The 15,562-nt window shown below is 36.9% G+C and overlaps 1 protein-coding gene across 4 annotated transcripts in view; it reads left to right on the plus strand.

Moving 5' to 3' along the window:
• Window positions 1-15,562, plus strand: part of HIBCH (3-hydroxyisobutyryl-CoA hydrolase) — a 126,653-nt gene that overhangs the window by 18,794 nt on the left and 92,297 nt on the right. The gene's annotated exons all lie outside the window — the stretch shown is intronic.

Raw genomic sequence — 15,562 nt, forward strand, 5'->3', positions numbered from 1 at the left:
CTCCCTATAAATAGGGAAACTCCAGAACAACCAACAAGCAAAAGCCGAGGAGAAGACAGAGGCCCAGAAAGACAGGGAAAATTGTACAGACTGCATTTGCCTTGGGCAGATCTTCCTGAAAGGAGGGTAGAAGCACAAGAAATTTTGTCTTATCAACAACTGCTTACAAAATCAAGACACAGGCATCTTATGGAATAAATTCTGGAGTTAACATTTTAAGGTATTATAATGTAGAGTGTGCAATAAGAGTATAAGACAAACAGGAAATGATTGCCTATCCAAAGGAAGAGGGAAAAAAATCCAGAAAACGTCATTCAAGAAGATAAGAATATGGCTATAATGAACAAAACCTTTAAAAAATGATCTTAAAAACATTCAGGGAAAGAAGGAAAATACAGAGAAGCACTAAAGGATATCAGGAAAATAATGTGTGGATTATGAGAGTCATAGTAAAAATATAGACATTTTAAAAATGAACCAAACAGAACTAGTGGAATTGAATGCCATAATAACTGAACTGAAAAATGCCTAGGAGGGTTTTAAGAGCAGATTGGAGCTGGCAGAAGAAAGAATCCGTGAACTCAAAGTCTAGACACTTAAATTGAGTCAGGTTGAGGAGCAGAAAGAAAAAATAATTGTAGAAAGCAAAAAATAGCCTAAGGCACCCCTGGGACATCATCAAGTGCACAAATATACACATTATGGAGTCCTGGAAGGAGAAGAGAGAGAGACCAGGGCGGAAAGAATATTCAAAGAAATAATGACAGAGAGCTTCCCAAGATAGCAAAAGATGTGAAATGCACATCCAAGAAGCCCAGAGAACACCAAACAAGATGGTCATGAATAAAAATATACCCAATCATTTATTGATCACACTATCAAATGCAAAGGACAAGAGAGGAAAGCAACATGTTATGTACAAGGGAGTCCCAATTAGATTGAGTGCCAGTTTCTTATCAGACACCGTGGAGGCAAGGAGACAGTGGGTCAGAATACTTTAAGTGCTGAAAGAAAACAAGTGCCAGCCAAGAATTTTATATCCAGCAAGGTTTTCTATCAAAAATGAGGGAAAGATTAAGACAGTCCCAGATAAACAAAAGCTGAGGGAATTCATTACCTCTAGACCTACCCTACAAACAATGCTAAAGGGAGTTCTTCAGACTGAAAGGAAAGGACTAGACAGTGATTCAAAGCAACATAAAGTAATAAAGACCTGTGATAAAGGTAAGCAATTGGGTAATTACAAATGCCAGTATTATCTTAGTGTGTTATTTGGTATATAACTCCACTTCTTACTTCCCATAGGTGCTAAAATGCAAATGCATAAAAGTGGTGATAAGTCTGTGGTTTTGGACATATAATGTACAAAGATATTTGCAAACAAGTACCAAAAAATAAAGGTGGGAGGACAGATGGGTATAGGAAAAGCACGTGCATGCTGCTGATGTTTAGTTGGTATCAAACCAAATGTGATTGTTATATATTTAGGATGTTCAATTTTAACAAGGATATTACATGAAAAACGAGAAAAGGCACTCAAAATGGTACAACACAAAAAAATCAAATATAAAAGTAGGCATTGGAAGAAGAATTAAGGAACAAAATGGTATATGACTTACAAAGACTGAACAGCAAAATGGCAGAATGAAGCTTTGTATATCAGTAGTGACTATAAATATAAATGGATTCAAGTAACCCATCAAAAGGAGAGATTGGCAGCATAGATACAAAAGCATGACCCTACTATGTCTCTTGCAATTATTTTATCAGATAAAATAGACTTTAAGTAGAAAACAGGGACAAAGATGGTTATTGTATTATATATCAATAGTGGGGTCACTTCAAGAAGGTGTAACAGTTATAAATATATACATGCATCTAACAGCAGAACCCCAAAATATATGAAGCAAATGCTGATAGGTTTGAAGGGAAAAACAGAGTTCTACATTAATAGTAGGAGACATTAAAATACCACTTTCAACAGTGGGTAGAACATCTGGACAGAAAATTAATAAGGAAATACAAAACTTGAACGATACTAACTAGACCTCACAGACATATGTAGAATCTACATGTTGGATCACAAAACGACTCAAATGAAATCATACAATGTATGTTCTCCAACCACAGTGGAATGAAGCTATAAATCAATAATGGGGGAAATGAAAAATTCATAAATATGTGGAAATTAAACAACATACTTAAAATTTTTTTCCCCTTCAAATCTGTCAGTATTTGCTTCATGTATTTGTGGCTCTGCTGTTAGATGCATATTTATTTAATAAAATTTTATTAAAGTTTATCATTCATGAATGAACATACAAGAATAAATATATAGTAAAATTTGTGAACTTACAAAACAATATGCGTGTCATCATACTAAATGACATACTCTTAAACAACCAAATGTTTGAAGAGGAAATCAGAAGCAAAATTAGATGTATCTTGAGGTGAATGAAAATACAACATACCAAAACTTATGGGATGCGGCTAAAGTAGTGCTGAGAGGGAAATGTGTAGCTCTAAATACTTATATTAAAAAAGAAGAAAGACTTCAAAGACCTAATGTCAAAACTGAAAAAACTAGAAAAAGAAGCGGAAACTAAACCCAAAGTGAGCAGAAGGAAGGAAGTAACAAAGATTAGAGCAGAGATTAATGAAATAGAAAACAGAAAAATAATTGATAATATCAACAAAACCAAAAGTTGTTTCTTTGAAAGGTCAATAAAATTGGTAAATCATTAGCTAGACTGACATAGAAAAAATGAATATTAAAATAATAACCAGAACTGAAAAAGGGGACATTTTCTACTGACCCTGCTGGAATCAAAAGGACTATAGAAAGAAATAATAAACAAAGAGAAAAAAAAAATAAAAAGAGGTCTGTAAGAGGATACTATGAACAATGTACACTGGTAAGTTAGATAACTTAGTTGAAATGGAAAAATTAATAGAAACACACGAACTATCAATATTGACTCAGTAAGAAATTCATCTCAACAAACCAGTTACTGGTAAAGAGATTGACTCAGTCATTAAAAACCTCCTAACAAAAAAGCCCAGGATTTGATGTCTTCACAGAGGACTTGTACCAAACATTCCAAGAAGACTTAATGCCAAATTCTGCTCAAAATTCTTCCAAAAAATTGAGGAGGAAACACCCCTAATTCATTCTATGAGGCCAACATCACCCGCATACCAAAGCCAGATAAAGATACCGCAAGAAAACTCTTATAAGTATAGATGCAAAAGTCCTGAACAAAATACTAGCAAACTGAGTTCAACAGCATATTTAAAGAATTATACACATGATCAAGTAAAATTTATCCCTGTATGTAAGGGTGGTTCAAAATTAAAAAAAAAAAAATTAATATACCACACTAACAGAATGCAGGGGAAAAAACACATGATTGTTTCAGTTGATGCAGAAAAGCATTTGACAAAATCCAGCACTCCTTTTTGATCAAAACACCTAGAACACTAGAAATAGACAGGAATTTCCTCAACATGATAAAGGGCACATATGAAAAGCCCACAGCTAACATGCTACTTAGTGGTGAAACACTGAAAACTTTGCAAGATCGGGAACAAGAAAAGGATGCCCACTGGTACCACTGTTAATCAACATTATACTAGAAGTTCTTGCCAGAGTAATTAGGCAACAAAAAGAAAAAAAAAAGCATGCTAATAGGAAAAGAAGTAAAACTTTCTCTCTTTGCAGATGGTATGATCCTATGTAAAGAAAATCCTGAAAAATCCACTACAAAGCTCCTAGAACTAATAAGTTCAGCAAAGTGGCAGGGCACAAGATCAACAACTGAAAATCTGTAGCATTTCAATGCACAAGCAATGAACAACTGGAAGAAGAAATCTAGAAAAAAAATTCCATTCACAATAGCAACTAAAAGAATCAGATAGCTTGGAATAAATCTACTCTAAGATGTAAAGGACTTGTACACATAAACCTACAAAACGTATCAAAGAAGAGCTAAATAAATGGGAGAGCATTCCATGATCATAGATTGGAAGATCAAGTTTTTTAAAAAGATTTATTTATTTATTTTATTTCTCTCCCCTTCCCCTCCCCCTCAGTTGTCTGCTCTCTGTGTCCATTTGCTGTGTGTTCTGTGACCGCTTCTATCCTTATCAGCAGCATTTGAAATCTGTGTTTCTTTTTGTTGCGTCATCTTGCTGTGTCAGCTCTCCGTGTGTGCGGTGCCATTCTTGGGCAGGCTGCACTTTCTTTCACGCTGGGTGGCTCTCCTTACAGGGCGCACTCCTTGCTTATGGAGCTCCCCTACGCGGGGGACACCCCTGCGTGGCAGGGCACTGCTTGTGCGCATCAGCACTGCACAGGGGCCAGCTCCACACGGGTCAGGGAAGCCCGGGGTTTGAACTGCGGACATCCCATGTGGTAGGCAGACGCTCTATCCGTTGAGCCAAGTCCACTTCCAAGATCAAATATTAAGATGCCAATTTTACCCAAAGTGATTTTACAGATTCAACACAATCTCAATAAAAACTTCAACAGCCTTCTTTTCAGAAATGGAAAAGCCAGTTATCAAATTTTTATGGAAGGGTAAGGGACCCTGAATAACTAAAGCCATCTTGAAAGAGATGAATATGTGGGATGATTCATACTTCTTGATCTTAAAATGTATTACAAAAGCATAGTAATCAGAACAGCATGGGGAAGTGGCTGTGACTCAAGCAATTGAGCTCCCCTTTACCATATGAAGGGCTCAGGTTCTATCCCTGAGACCTCTTGGTAAAAAGAAAAAAGGTATCCCAGACCTGCATGGAGAGGCAGAAAGTCCTGGGTAATGTGGAGAGGTGCAAGACCCCCACGTGGCAAAGTGACGCATCAAAAAGACGAGGATGCAACCAGATTAAAAACAACAACAACAACAACAAACCCAGCACGATACTGGCACAAGGATAGACATGGACAATGGAATAGAACTGAAAACTCAGAAATCATCCCTCCCAGTTTTAGCCAACTGATTTTGGCAAGGGGATAAAGGCCACTCAATTGTTAAAGAACAATTTCTTTAACAATCTGTGGGAAATTTAGATCTCCATTTGCAAAACAAAAACAAAAGCAGAAACACCCTACCTCACATCATATACAAAAACCAACTCAAAGTGGATCAAAGACCTAAATGGAAGAGCTAGAACTATCAAACTCCCAGAAGAAAACATAGGTAAGTATTTTCAGGACCTCATGTTAGGCAATGGTTTCTTAATACTTTACCCGCAAAGCACAAGTAATAAAAGAAAAAATAGGTAAATGGGACTCATCAAAATTAAAGGTTTTTGTTCCTCAAAGGACTTTATCCTGAAAATAAAATGACAACCTACACAATTGGAGGAAATGTTTTAAAAACACAAATCTTATAATGTTTTAATATCCAGAATATATAAAGAAATCCTTCAACCTAACAAGACAACCCAATTTAAAAATGGGCGAAAGACTTGAATAGAAATCTCCTTAAAGAAGATATACAAATGGCCAAGAACACATGAAAAGATGCTCAACATCATTAGCTGTTAGGGAAATGCATATCAAAACCACAATGAGCTACCTTTTCATACTCATTAGAATGACTGCTATTAAGAAAATGGCAAATCTCAAGTCTTAGAAAGGATGAGGAGAATTAAGGAAATTCACTCATTGCTGTTGGGAATGTAAAATGGTACAGCTTCTGTGGAAGACAGTTTAGCAGTTCCTCAGAAAGCTATATATAGAACTACCATATGATCTGGCAATCCCACTGCTAAGTATATACCCAAAAGAACTGAATGCAGGGACATCAACAGATATTTGCACACCAGTGTTCATCGTGGCAGTATTCACAATTGCCTAAGGATAGAAGCAATCCAAGTATTCATCATCTGATGAATGGATAAATAAAATGTGGTTCATGCATAGAGTAAAATACCATTCAGCATTAAAAGGAATGAAGTCCTGGTACATGCGACAACATGGGTGAACTTTGAAGACTTCATGTTGAATGAAATAAGCCAGACACAAAAGGACAAATATTGCATGATCTCACTGATTTGAAACAATTAGAATAAGCAAACTGATAGAGTCAAATCTAGAATACAGGTTAATGGGACTAGGTGGGGATGGGAAATGGGAAGTGAAGGTGTAAAATGTATTGGATTCTTATGTGAAATGATGGTACTATTTTGGTAATGGATGGTGGTGATGTTAGCACAACATTGTGAATGTAATTAACAGCACCGAAATATATATCTGAATGTGATTAAAAGGGGGAAATGTTAAATTGTATATATGGTAGAAAAAAATAAAAAAAAATCCATGGACATACGCTACACAGTGAAGCCTGTGTTAAACCATGGACTATGTTTAATAGTACATTTATAAAAATATGCTGTCATCAATTGTAAAAAATGTTCCATACCATTGCAAGGTGTTGATGATGGGGTAGATTATAGGAATCTTCTATTTTATGCATGATTGTTCTGTAAACCTACAACTTCTCTAATACAGAAAATTTATATATATATAAAGGAATATTTATGGAAGAACTTTTTCTTTCATTTTCTATAATGCTCTATTTTTAACTCTTAAGCAGCATTTAAATTTAATGTTCATAAATTTTTTCCTTCGAAATAATATTGACTTAGACATGATAAAATTTCCATTTTCTTTCCTTTATTTTTTAGAAAGTGTACGGGTTGGACTGCCTGAAATGACATTGTGCATACTCTTTTCATGATAATAGCTATGTTCTTATTCTTTGTCCAGCTGACTTGGAATCAGCATCACCTAATTTATTATTTATGCCATCTGAACAGACATTTATTTATTTATTTATTTCCTTATTTCTTACCTTCCCCCATTCTCTGTGTCCATTTGCTGTGTGTTCTTCAGTATCTGTTGTATTCACATTGGGCAGCCCTGGGAACCAATCCTGGGACCTTCTGGAGTGGGAGAGAGATGATCATTCTCTTGCTCCACCTCAGCTCCCTAGTTCACTGTGTCTCACATTGTCTCTTTTCTGTGTCTCTTTTTTTGTTGTTGTTGCATCATCTTGCTGCATCAGCTCTCTGTGTGGGTGGCTCCACTCTTGGGCAGTCTGCCCTCCTGTGTGGGGCTGCATTCCTTGTGCGGGGCTGCTCCTTGTGCAGGGGGCACCCCTGTGTGGGGCGATACTCCTTGTGCATTGTGGCACTCCACACGGGCCAGCTCACCACACAGGCCAGGAGGCCCTGGATATCGAACCCTGGACCTCCTATATAGTAGGCAGAAGCTCTATCCATTGAGCCATATCTGCTTCCCTGAGCAGACATTTATTAAACACTTTGAGATGATGTTATGAATGAGACATTTCCTGATCCTAAGAAATGAATAATCTAATAAAGGAAATAGAAATATGTACTACCAATAAAGTGTGGTAAAAAGGCCAAATAAATTAGAGGTGTGAGCAAAAGTGGGATAGACTGATACTGACTTTGTAACCATTGAAAGTTTCTTGGAGGAGGTGTCATATGATTTGGGCCTTGAAGCATGATTAGGGTTCCAACAGGTAGAGATGGAGAACGGTGGAAGTTCACATAGTAACTGTAGCAGTTTGATATAACTGATGAATTCCAAAAAGAAATATTGGATTATGCTTGTAATCTGATCTGTACCTGGGCATGATTGAGTTATGATTAGGGTGTTGCGTCCCCACCCCTTGGTGGGTAAGGACTCACAGATAAAAGGCATGGCTAAGAACAGAGTTGGAGATTTCTATGTTAGATTTTGATGCTGAAGACCCAGGAAGTCAGCACCCAGAGGAAAGAGAAGCCAGCACCAGAAAGGAAGGAAACTTGAACCCAGAGAAAAGCCCAAGCCCCAGGAATGTAGGAACCAGGAAGCCTGAACCCTCGCGGATGTCGTCAGCCATCTTGCTTCAAATAGACGTTGGTAAGGGAAGTAACGTATGCTTTATGACCTGGTATCTGTAAGCTCCTACCCCAAATAAATACCCTTTATAAAAACCAACCAGTTTCTGGTATTTTGCATCAGCACTCCTTTGGCTGACTAATACAGTAACCCTAAGAGATGGTTCTGGTATTTTTATTTTACAAATGCAGAAACTGAGGCTCTGAGAGTAATATGCTTGTGAACATACAAGTATTGAGTGGCAGAGCTAATGTTCAAATCCATCTGATTCCAAAAATCCATTCTTTCTATTATATAATGTGCTTATTCTGGAGGACAAGAACCAAGAGATTGTAGAATGGAGGGTACATTTATTTTTGAGTTTTATCAATTACATTGAGTCATCTGCCAGGGAGGGCCCAGAGAGTTTGCCTGGAAGCAGATTGTATAGAGACTTGATGATCTCGTCAAGGAAGATCTCAGCTTCCATGGTTTTCCTCTTAAAGTCATTTTCCCTTCTGTCTCTCACCTGCATGTCCCTTTTAGACCAGACTGACAGTGATTTTGTTCATACAGCTCTCCCAAAAAGCTTGGTAGTTTAGCATGCAGGAAGCAGAGGTCTGAGCCATCACACCATAGACTTTCCACAAGTCTTTCCTAGATAACTGCATTTTTAATCCTGTTTTACATGTTCCAAGTCCAGTTAAGTCCTCCAATGGGGCACTACTCTCTGGGAGGCTTGATTTCCAGAGACTTGGGATTTCTGAAATCAGTTTCTGGTTTCATTTTGCCCAATAATTCAGTCCTCAGCTTATCTCTCTCGTCTAGCATTTTATTGTAAGCTGCAAGGAGAAGCCAAGTCGCATTCTCTGAGTTTACTTTGGAGAGTTCTTCAGATAAATCCCCAGGCTTGCCATTTTCAAATTCTGCCTTCCATAAAACATCAGGAGTTAATCTTGCTAAGTTCTCTGCAACTTTAAAAACCTGGATCACCTTTCATCCAGTTTCCAAAAATAGTTTCATCATTTACGTCTAAGGTCTTATTAAAAGCCTCCTTAGCTTCCATATTCCTCTTAAGAGTCTCTTCAAGGCAGTCTAAGACCTTTTCTATCAAGTATCTCAAACTCCTCCAAAAAATATCCCTTACCCATTTATAAAACCATTCCAGCATTTTGGTAATTGTATTAATAAAAGCACTTCCCCACTCCTTGGTACTGAATTCTGTTTTAGTCAGCCAAAGGGTGCTGATGCAAAGTACCAGAAATTTGTTGGCTTTTATAAAGGATATTTATTTGGGGTAGAAGCTTACAGTCACAAAACCATAAAGAGTAAGTTACTTTCCTCAACAAAGTCTGTTACCATGTGTTGGATCAAGATGGCTGCCGGTTTCTGTGAGGGTTTAGCCTTCCTCTTCCTCTTAAGGTTCCAAGGTCCCAGATTCTTCCAAAATCAGCTGTAGGCTTGCATAAGGCTTGTCTCTCTTCCTAGGCTCCAGTGTCTAAAACTAACCTCTCCATGTTCTCCTTCTCCGTCTTTGATTGAGCATCTGTTTATATAATCCACAAAGGGGGTGGGAGTGGGGACTCAAACCAAGTCACCCTAATGATATGGTCAAATAAAAGCCCTAATCTTGACTTAATAAAGTAAAAATGAAACCTCTGAATCTAATACAATCTACTATGCCCAGAGAAACAGACCAGTTTACAAACACGATTCAGTATCTGTTTTTGGAATTCATAATACCAAACTGCCATATCTTCCAATTCATGAGTCATGATATCTTTTCATTTATTCAGGTCTTTATTTCTTTCAGCAGTGGTTTATGGTTTTTCAGCCTTGTTTCAATTTATTCCCAGATATTTTATTCTTTTAGTTGCAATTGTAAGTGGAATTTCTTTATTTCCTTTTCAAGTTTTTAATTGCTGGTGAATAGATGCACTATTGATTGTGTTCATTGTATACCCTGCCACTTTGCAGAATACATTTATTAGCTTGAGTAGCTTTCTTGTAGATCCTCCAAGATTTTCTATACATAGGATCATGCAATCTGTAAATAAGGATAGTTTTACTTCTTCCTTTCCAACTTGGATGCCTTTTATTTTTTTCTTGCCTAATTCCTTTGGCCAGAACTTTCACGCAGTATTGGATAGCAATGGTGGAAATGGGTATCCTTGCCTCATTCCTAATCTTACAGGGAAAGTTTTTACTCTGTCACTGTTGAGTATGATGTTAGCTATGAGTTTTTCATATATGCATTTTGTCATGCTGAGGAAGTTTTTATGTAATCCTCATTTTCTGAGTGTTTTGTTCTGAGAAAGGGAACTGGATTTGTCAAATGCCTGTCTGTGTCATCTGAGATGATCATGTGGTTTTTTTCCCTTCATTCTGCTAATGTGGTATGTGTATTGATTGATTTTCTTATGTTGAACTGTACTTGCATTCCTAAGATAAATCACATATGGTCATGGTGTATAATACTGTTTATGTGATTTTGGATTTGTTTTGCTAGTATTCTATTGACTATTTTAGCATCTATACTCATAAGGGGTATTAGTCTGTGATTTTCTTTTCTTATAATGTCTTTATATTTAGTATTAGGGTAATGCTGGCCTCATAAAATATGATGGAAAGTGTTCCCTCTTCTTGGATATTGTGGAAGAGTTTGTGAAGGATTGGTACTAATTCTTCCTGGAACATTTTGTGAAATTCACCAGTGAACCCATTTGGTCCTCAAACTTTTTTGTTGGGAGAATTTTTTATTACTAATTCAATCTGTTTACTAGTTATTAGGCTGTCAAGATCTATTTCTTTCAGAGTCAGTTTATGTAATTTGTGTGTTTCTAGGAAATTTTCCATTCATCTAGGTTGTCTGATTTGTTCATATACTATTGTTTATAGTGCCCTCTTAATTTTTAAAAAAATTCGGTAAGGTCAGTAGTAATGCCCCCATTACGTTTCTGATTTTTAAAATTTCAGTGCTTTTTTTTTCTTTCAGTGTCTAAAGGTTTGTCAATTTTACTGATCTTTTCAAAGAACCAGCTATTGGTTTTGTTGAGTCTCTTCTGTTCTCTGTTCTTTAATCTCCACTTGAATCTTTATTATTTCCTCCCTTCTCACTTTGGGTTTCGTTTGTTCTTCTTTCTCCTAGTTCTTCCACTTCCAAGGTTAGGATACTGATTTGAGATCTACCTTCTTTTTTAAAGGAAACATTTCCTGTGAAGCATCACCTTTGCTGCATCCCTTAAGTTGTGATATTTCATGTTTTCATTTGCCTCAAAATATTTCCTAATTTCTTTTGTGATTTACCAGACCCATTGGTTAAGAGTGTGTTAAATTTCGCTTATTTGTGAATTTTCCAATTTTCCCTGTTTGTGATTCTGGGACTTCATTTCTTTGGTCAGAGAAGATGCTTCATATGATTTCAATCCTTTAAGCTTTTTGAGATTTCTTGTGTAACCTCATATGTAGTGTATCCTACAGAATGACCCATGTGCACTTGAGTAGAATGTGTTTCTGCCATTTTTGGATGAAGTGTTCTGTAAATGTCTGGTTTATAGTGTTGTTCAAGTACTCTGTTTTCTTACTTCTATCTAGATGGTCTATCCCATATTATTTTTTAAACAAATATTTACATATATATTATTAGACAAGTTCTAGGTTTAAAGAAAAATCATGTGGTATTCTATTATTGAAATTGTTTATGTTTTAGGCAAAAATACCAGAAATGGATTGGCTTTTTTGATGGGAATTTATTTATTTATTTATTTATTTATTTATTTATTATTATTATTTATTTATTTCTCCCCCCCCCCCGCCCCGGTTGCCTGTTTTCTGTGTCTGTTTGCTGCGTCTTTTCTTCTTTGTCCGCTTCTGTTGTTGTCAGCGGCACTGGAATCTGTGTTTCTTTTTGTTGCGTCATCTTGTTGTGTCAGCTCTCCGTGTGGGCGGCGCCATTCTTAGGCAGGCTGCACGTTCTTTCGAGCTGGGCGGCTCTCCTTATGGGGCGCACTCCTTGAACGTGGGGCTCCCCTACATGGGGGACACCCCTGCGTGGCATGGCACTCCTTGTGCATATCAGCACTGAGCATGGTCCAGCTCCACACGGGTCAAGGAGGCCCGGGGTTTGAACTGCAGACCTCCCATGTGGTAGACGGACGCCCTAACCACTGGGCCAAGTCTGTTTCCCTTGATGGGAATTTATTAGGGTAAACTGTTCCGAGGCTGTGAAATGTCCTAGTCAAGGCATCATCAGAGATGCTGGCTCACCAAAGGTTGACTGCTGTCAGATCCTGGGCTCATACCATGTGAGAAGGCAAAATGGTGGCTAGTCTCTGCCTTCTCCTCCAGTCTCTGCCTTCTCCTTATTTTCTCCCTGAGCTCAGCTGTGGGTGATCAGGCATATGGCTGGTCTCTCCCTGGGCCTCATCTCTTTATCTCTTTGGATGCTTGGCTGATTCCAGTCTCTGCTTACTCTCTCAACTTCAAAGGGTTTCTCTGTCTTTCTGTGGCTATAGACAATCCTGGAGTCCTCTCTCATGGCAGGATAAAAGTGGCAACTCTCTTTTACTGTGTTCCATTTATATAACACTCCAGTAAAAGGTTTAGGCCCCACCCTGGGTCCCACAATCTAATGAAGGTCTTTAACTGAAGTGATCTAATTGAAAGTGATTAAATGAAAAGGTCCCTTAACTGAATCTAACTCAAAGGTCCTATATACAATAGGCTTACATGTACAGGAATGGGTAAGCTTAAGAGCATAATTTTCTGGGGTCCACAAAAGATTCAAACCAGAACAGATGTATTGAAGTCTCCTACTGTTAATGTAGAACCTTCAGTTTCTCCTTTAGATTAGCTTCATATATTTTGAGACTCTGTTGCAAGGTGCATATATGTTTATAATTGTTTTACATTCTTGATTATCAAACCCTTTTTATCAATATTCTTTATCAAAATTCTTTGTCCTTTTTATTAATTTTCAATTTAAAATCTCTTTGTCTGGCTCTCTTGTAGTTACTATTTGTATAAAATATTTTTTCCCATCTTTTCACTTTCAACCTCCTTGGTTCTTTGAATTTATGGTAAGTATCTTGTAAACAGCATGTAGTTGGTTTATACTTTTTATCCATTTTGCCAGTCTCTGCCTTTTGACTGATGAATTTAACCCATTTACATGTAAAATAACTACTGACAATGTTGGATTCTTCTATTTTCCTATTTGTGTTTTTTAAGTCTTATACTTTTTTGTCCCTCAATTTTCTCATCACTGCCTACTTTTGTATTTATTTGCTATTTTGTAGTGAACTTTTAGAATTCTTTCTTATTTCCCTCTGTACATATTTTTCATATATTTTCTTGGTGGTTACTCTGGACTTATATTTAACAACCCAAAGTCAAAACAATCTTGTTTGATATGATATCAATTTAACTTCAATAACATGTGCAAATTATATTCCTGTACCGCTTCACCACCCCACCTTTTTGTCATTCTTGTCACAATTATATCTCTATACATTGGGTCCAAGACCATAGATTTATCATTACTTTTTATGCGTTTGTATTTTGTATCTTGTAAGAATAAGTGGAGCTACAAACCAAAACCACAATAATACTGGCATTTATATTTACTCATGGAGTTACTTTAACATAGGTCTTTATTTCTTTATGCGTCTTTGGTCTACTGTTCAGTTTTCCATTTTCCAATGTGAAAAAGTCCCTTTAACATTTCCTGTAGGCCCAAGATAGTGATGGCAAACTCCCTCATCTTTTGTGTATTTGGGTACGTCTTTATATGTCCTTCATTTTTGAAAAACAATTTTGCCAGTTATAGATTCTTCATTGGTTAGTTGCTCTTTTCAGCACTTTAAATATTTTGTTCCACTGCATTCTTGCTTCCATGATTTCTGATCAGAAATTAGCATATTGAGTCTCCCTTGTATGTAACACTTGCTTTCTCTTGTGGCTTTTGGGATTCTGTTTTTGTCTTTGACATTTGAGAGTTTGATTTTATTGTTCTTGTTGTGGGTGTCTTTGAGTTTATCCTGCTTGGAGATCATTGACTGTCTTGGATATATATATTTATGTCTTTTGTTAGATTTGGGAAGTTTTTCTAAAATCTTCTGTGTTTTTTTTTTCCTTAGAGTAGTTGTAGGTTTACAGAAAAATCATGCAGAAAAGTACAGAGTTCCCATGTACTCCCCCACCACAGTATTTCCTATTATTAACATTTTGTGTTAATGTGTACCTTTGTTTCAACTGGTGATAAAATATTTTTATACTTTTAGTATTAACTATAGCCTATAGTTTACATTAGTGTTCACTCTATGTGTTCTACAGTTCTGTAGTTTTTAAAATTTTTTATTGTGGTGATATAGGTGCAATGTAGAATTCAAATTTGGGAAGTTTTTAGCCATTACTTGTTTGAGTAATCTTTCGACTCCTTCCTCTTTTTCTTCTTCTTTGTCTCTCATAATGCATATATTGGTATGCTTGATGGTGCCTCACCACATGCCTCTTAGGGTTCACTGTTCTCCCTTCTCTTCCTTCCCATCCTCTCCCCTCCCCTCCCCTCAGACTGAATTTCAATACTCTTATCTTCAGTTTTATTGATTATTTCTTCTCCCTGCTTCCATGTGCTGTTGAACCTTTCTGTTAATTTAAAATTTTACTTATGTGGTCTTCAGCTCTGTGTGGTTCCTTTTATGATTTTGATCTCTTTATATTGAAATTCTATTTTGTTTATCTGTTTTTGGCTGATTTCCTTCTGTTCTTTATCTGTGTTTTCCTTTAGCTCTTTGAGCATATTGGAGACAATTAAAAATATATATATATTATTTGGTATGTCCAAAGTCTTGCCCATTTGCATGGCCGTTGTTTCCTGTTCCTTAATATGTTTTGTAATCTTTTGTTACATACTGCATATTTTAATATTTTTGTTATGTATCTCTGGACTTTAGTCCCTGAGGTGTCTGTTCCTTAAGCTTGTATACAGCTAGTGTTATGACAGATTTCCTTGAATGCCAGGACTTTACCAAAAATAAAAATAAAAAGAAAAGAAAATACCTTTTCCAGTCTTTGCAGTTTGGTTTTTTTGAGCTTATCCAGCTTAATAATGAGTCTAAAGCACAGCCTGAAGTATAAGCAGAAGGTTCTCCTGGTGTTTTTGGGGATGCATCTTATCCTGGACATGCACATGTAGCTTTAGGAATTCTTCCATTTACACAGATCTGCATGTCACTTTCTCCATAGGATATAGTCTTTCCTACAGGTCATGGATGCTATACTGTATGTCATAAACTGATAATATTTTGCCCCAGGCAGCTGCAATTTGATTGCTTTGTATATTGTTTTAGTTGCCCTGGGAGCCACTTCTCCTGCCAGGCAAGTTCTGGGATGGTGAGCTAGTGATGAGTATCCTGGTTAGTCCTTCAGGCTGCTACCAGATGGATTGGTACAGACGTGCATGCACTCTAATATGTGCATTAGGGTTACTCTGCTTCTTCCAGAACTGGTACCAGGGGTCCACACTGGGAGTATGGATTGACTCTGTACTGAGTTAGGGAAGGGGTTGGGGAAAGGTCAACAAAAGTTCCTCCGGGGTCGTGATGTGTTTTTCTTTTTCTTTCTTTCAGATTTTATTGTGGTAACTTGTACAATATAATATTT

The sequence above is a fragment of the Dasypus novemcinctus genome, chromosome 7 (genome assembly GCF_030445035.2).
Source record: "Dasypus novemcinctus isolate mDasNov1 chromosome 7, mDasNov1.1.hap2, whole genome shotgun sequence".
Taxonomy (NCBI): domain Eukaryota; kingdom Metazoa; phylum Chordata; class Mammalia; order Cingulata; family Dasypodidae; genus Dasypus; species Dasypus novemcinctus.